The sequence below is a fragment of the Salvelinus fontinalis genome, chromosome 1, assembly GCF_029448725.1.
Source record: "Salvelinus fontinalis isolate EN_2023a chromosome 1, ASM2944872v1, whole genome shotgun sequence".
Classification (NCBI taxonomy): domain Eukaryota; kingdom Metazoa; phylum Chordata; class Actinopteri; order Salmoniformes; family Salmonidae; genus Salvelinus; species Salvelinus fontinalis.
Window position 1 is genome coordinate 16750272 of NC_074665.1, and position 5901 is coordinate 16756172.

General features: G+C 40.8%; 1 long non-coding RNA gene across 1 annotated transcript; it reads right to left on the reverse strand.

Annotated features, from left to right (window-relative positions):
- Positions 1-1278: 1278 nt before the first annotated feature.
- On the reverse strand, positions 1279-5780 carry LOC129822900 (uncharacterized). Its single transcript, XR_008754546.1, has 2 exons — positions 5001-5780; positions 1279-1648 (listed from the first exon to the last, which is right to left on the reverse strand). It is a non-coding gene; the product is annotated as an uncharacterized LOC129822900 (long non-coding RNA).
- Between the last annotated feature and the right edge of the window lie 121 nt (positions 5781-5901).

Below are 5901 nucleotides of genomic sequence, written 5' to 3' on the forward strand. Positions count from 1 at the left end.
ATGACAACGGGGCGTTTGTAAAATCAGCACTGTACCATGTGACTCTTGTGTAGTAGGCGAGGTACAAGATGGGTATGGAACAACAGCAACAAAGAAACATGGACAGGTTGTGTGTGTGAGTGTGCCCTGTTTTCCTGAGTAGTAACAAGGTAATAGGTAGGTGTGATTCAGCCCGATTCCAATCCCCTCACTAGCCTCCATCATAAGGAGTCAACAAGAGCCAAAGGAAGCGTGCAAATGATCTGATTTGAACCATGCCTCTTCTTTGGCTGGAGGAGGTGAATGAAAGGAGACAAGGAGAGTTGGATGAGAGAGAGAGAGAAGATAATCATCTTCACATTGACAGGCTGGAGGAGGTGAAGGGAAGGAGACAAGGAGAGTTGGATGAGAGAGAGAGAGGATAATCATCTTCACATTGACAGGCTGGAGGAGGTGAAGGGAAGGAGACAAGGAGAGTTGGATGAGAGAGAGAGAGGATAATCATCTTCACATTGACAGGCTGGAGGAGGTGAAGGAAAGGAGACAAGGAGAGTTGGATGAGAGAGAGAGAGAGAGAGAGAGAGAAGATAATCATCTTCACATTGCATTGGCTTACAGCTCAGCACAGAGCTAACCAGAGAGTCAGCAGTCGCCTGCTCAATACACACACACACACACTCACACAGGCAGAGCAGAGATCTGGGTTAGAGATAACAAACCGTTAACAATGAACACCAAACTTCAAAGACTTGTGAAGACAAAAACACTAGCTTTTAATTTCATGAGGGATCTTATGCCCTTAAGTCGGTAGATAAAGCAAAGTCTGTAAAAAAGACGAGTAGTTTTACTAATCTCTCTACAATCTAAGAAAAAAAAAATCCATAAAGAACCGAAAAGGGTTCTATCGCTTGCTTCATACCCCTTAAAGTTCGAGAACCTTTTTGTAGGGTTCTTTCATCAGAACCCTAGGGATTCTTCTTCACTGAACCAAAGGTAGCCCCATTTATAAGTGCAATTTATTAATTAAGGCTACTACTAATGAATAGTAACATTTCTAGCAAAGAATATATTAAAATTGGGACTGTCAAACGACTAAAATGTAATTGAGTTAGTTAAGATTTTGTTCATATAAAAACATTACACTAATATTGACATATTTATTTTGTCTAAAGTAACGGTTAGCAAAATCAGGTCAATTGAAAAAAGCACACTTTCTTTAACCTCAATGTCAACTTGTTTTTACATGCCGTTGTTTTCTGTCACAATCGTTAGAATGATTGGACCAAGGCGCAGCGTGCGTAGAGTTCCACATGTTTATTTCAATGAAACTCCCAGAAAACAATAAAGAAACAAACGAAATGTGAAGAAATGGAGTGCTCACAGGCACTACACAAAAACAAGATCCCACAAACAGGTGGGAAAAAGGCTGCCTAAATATGATCCCCAATCAGAGACAACGATAGACAGCTGCCTCTGATTGGGAACCATACCAGGCCAACATAGAAAACGAAAAAATAGAATTCCCACCCTAATCACACCCTGACCTAACAAAATAGAGAAATAAAAAGGCTCTCTAAGGTCAGGGCGTGATAGTTTTCAGTGTGTTTTCAGTGTCGCTGGCTGACTTCTTTATGGAACAGTAGGCCTGCAGTATGGGTTGTTGCCTGGCCTGAGAAGAAAAACGGAGCAAAAACACGAGTTAATCTTCAGAAATAAACATGAGTTAATCGGCCAAAATTAACACAAAATGCCATGCAAATACAGTTGAAGTCGGAAGTTTACATACACCATAGCCGAATACATTTAAACACATTTTTTCACAATTCCTGACATTTAATCTTAGTAAAAATTCTCTGTCTTGGGTCAGTTAGGCTCACCACTTTATTTTAAGAATGTGAAATGTCAGAATAATAGTAGAGAGAATTATTTATTTCTTCGGCTTGCAAGCCTCCCCCTTTTTCCTCCAAAAATAACTAGGGTCATTATGGCCAAATAGTTATATTTTTGTCAATGTAAATTGTCCGGTGGCGATTTTTATGAATTGTTCAGCAGTCTAATGGCTTGGGGGTAGAAGCTGTTGAGGAGCCTTTTGGTCCTAGACTTGGCGCTCCGGTCCAGCTTGCCATGTGGTAGCAGACAAAACAGTCTATAACTTGGGTGACTGGAGTCTCTGACAATTTTATGGTTTTTCCTCTGACCCAGCCTATTATATAGGTCCTGGATGTCAGGAAGCTTGGCCCCAGTGATGTACTGGGCCGTTCGCACTACCCTCTGTAGCGCCTCACAGTCAGATGCCGAGCAGTTGCCACACCAGGTGGTGATGCAACCGGTCAGAATGCTCTCGATGGTGCAGCTGTAGAACCTTTTGAGGATCTGGGGGCCCATGCCAAATATTTTCAGTCTCTCCCAAGCCCGTTGGGGAGTTGCAGCAATGAGACAAGATCGTAAATACCAACTGATATCACAAAATTGGGGGTAAAATTTAATTTAAAAAAAAATAGAGATAAAATATGAATGCATCATTATACACTATCAGAAGAATTACATTTTTCTTGAAAAAAATATTAAAGTTTAGATTGAATAAGCTTCCCCGTTCTTGAAAGGAAATTTGCCTTGAAAATATTAGAACCATAAATCAATTATCAAGTTTAGATGAACAGGAACAGACAAAACATTGTTCTGTAAAACAGTTGAAAAACAACATTGAATGTAGTGACATCTGTCTATGTGATGTGAAAAGTAAAATGTAGGCTCATATCGGATTAGAATTTGGCAAACTTATGTGTGCAGGTTTCTGGCTTTGGTTTCAAAATGATTTCCATGTTCTCAACAGACAGGTCATAAAAGTTTCTAATATTCTGGGTAGTCAAGTGGCGCAGGGGTCTAAGGCGCTGCATCTCAGTTCTAGATGTATCACTACAGTACCTGGTTTGAATCCAGGCTGCATCACATCTGGCTGTGATTGGGAGTCCCACAGGGTGGTGCACAATTGGCCCAGCATCGTCCAGGTTTGGCTGGGGTGGGCCGTCATTGTAAATAAGAGTTTGTTCTTAACTGACTTGCCTAGTTAAATATAAAATTCTAAACCAGCAAGGGTCATGCAACTGAAATGTGTTCAAATCTATTAACAGGAAATAGAGACATTGCTGCATCTTCAAACATGGAGTAAATGGTTTGTATAACCAAGTCACGGTTGTGTTTCTGAAGACAGAGCTGTGAAATGCAACAAACATGACAAAATCACATTTGAAGATATGTGGGAATTCAATAACTTGTAAGTCCAAAGTGCCAGGTTCAAGGCAACAGCAATTCATGCCAGGTTTGCATTTTAGCAGACACTCTTATCAAGTACAACTTTTGGCGTGAAACAATTAGGGTTAAGTGCCTTGTTCAAGGGCACATAGACAGATTTTTGTTTTGTCGGTTTGGGATTTGAACCAGCGACCTTTCGGTTACTGGCCCAATGCTCTTAACCACTAGGCTACCTAAAGAAGTTAGGCAGTGACATCATAGGTGGATGTGGTCAACAGGCCGATTTAACCATATGCACCGTTTCAACACAAAGAGATCCTTTGCACATTCACATATTTGTCGAGCATTGTGTGTGACATCAAAGGGAGAAGAGTATGATTTCATGTGGACACCGCGCATGGATTTTATGTTGTTGTTGGCATCACCTAAAGCAAAACTTGTTAGCTTCTTGTTGAGAAAAGGTCAAGGTTATTCTACAAGACAGGACACGTTAATCAAGTAAGACATAAGACAACATGAAACATATAACATGGACAAACATAGGCCTATATGGGACATAGAGGAGGAGTTGTCTGGTCAAGGTCTTCTGTAAAAGTCCGTTCAAAATGGGGGAGAATCATAACCTCCCATTCACAATACTAAAATCCACTGGTTTCATTTCAGAGCCGAGTATGGTATAGAAAACCAGCCAGGCTGACATGTTCCCCTGCTAATATGCACATAAACAGGAGCATCGAGCTGATGCCAAGAAATCGACCCGAAGACTCAGCTTTCTGTACAGCCAGTGACGAGGCCTAATGTTAGAAAGAAAACCGACAGTAAAAGGTTGTCACATAGTTGAAATCGGAAATCATCAGAACAGTTCATCTCGCTGTGTAAGGGAGTCAATCGTCATTAGAACAACAAGCATACAAACGTTAATATAGTCAATGACATTAGACTCTCCTGTGTAGGCTATCAGTAAACAGCCACCCAGGCAGCTACTGGCTATCAGAGGGGGTGAGATAGAGACATGCAACATTGTCATAAGAGCGCAAGCTACGAACCAAAGATCATGTAGCCTATAAAACAATGGCAAGTGTGGCTGTTCTAAAGCTAAGATAACGATAATAGGAGTTTATCATCAAGGGTTGTACAGCGTCTAGATCAGCACTGGGGTCAATTCCAATGGTTCCAATTCTAACTCTGCAGCAGTTTATGGGACAGTTCTCAACCCTTAAGGTGCAGTGGTGGTGTTTTATTTGATTAGGATCTCATTCCGTCCTGTTTTGGACTAATCTTCCAAGAGACCTTGTGTTTCTGTTCAGTAGAATGGATGTGAGAGAGGTTTAGGTTTAACCCAGAGGCTTTGGCTCCAATCCCAGTACCACCCCACACACTCCCCATTCTCAAACCGTCTCATCGAAACGAGCCAATCCCCACGCTAAAACCGTTGGTATGGAAACGGACCAGTAAAGCTCCAAATCTCTCATTTTTAACATCCCCTTACTGGCACATAGGCACGCACACACACACAAAAGAACCAAATAATTCTATATACAACATTATATATACAAAAGTATGTGGACACCACTCCTCTTTCTGTTTAACTGTCATTGTTCTGTATATCTTATTTTGTATTATATATATTTTTTAAACCTATAACTCTGTCTGTCTGCTCTTTTATGTTTATATAAGAATTGTATGCTTGTCTTTACTACAAGGTACCTATACACCATTCTTGTGTGTGTTCAATAAAACAAATTTGAGCAAGGCTACTGATCACATACTGTATGTTTGGTTCAGCTCTGTGAAGTCTTCAGCGGCAAGCGTTCTCGTGGTCCTGTAGCTAGGTCTGGGCTGGTAGGCCCGAATCCACTAGCTTGAAGGGGTGTCAACATACTTTTGGCCTTGATCCCGAGTGGCGCAGCGGTCTAAGGCACTGCATCTCAGTCTAAGAGGTATCACTGCAGTTCTTGGTTCGAATCCAGGCTGCATCACATCTGGCCGTGATTGTGAGTCCCATAGGGCAGTGCACAATTGGCTCACCGTCGTCCGGGTTTGGCCGCGGTAGGCTGTCATTGTAAATAAGAATTTGTTCTTAACTGACTTGCCTAGTTAAATAAATAAAAACATAAAAACAACTCACATCTGATGTAACATGAAAGACCAAATAAAATGTATTTTAGTTCAGTGATTTAAATAAACAGGAATATCAAAGTATATTCATAAAAACATTGAAATAATAAATAAATAAATCCACTTTAAAAATAAAATAATGTGCAGACCCCCTGCAGTACCTCTGTAGACCCCTAGGTGCCCGCGGACCCTTGATTTAGTCACCTTATATTTGCCATCCTACAAAGGTAAAAACTCCAATAGCTTTTGAACTGATTATGATAGAGACATAAAGTTTGGACCATTGGTTTTCTTAAGAGGATTATTTACACAATTAACCAATGGTCAAAATATGCTTTTGTAATTGGACATCCTATTAATTCATTGATTAATTCTACGAATATATATTCTCTATGGCATATGATATTGATATTCATTTCCGGGGGGGGGGGGGGGGGGGGCTCTGTGGCTTCATCATAGGCAACTTTAGCCGAAACTCCCACCACAAAAAAAAAAATGTACGCCAGAATTGCAAAAGTGATGTGCACCGCAGTGTTCGTCTGGTTCATACTC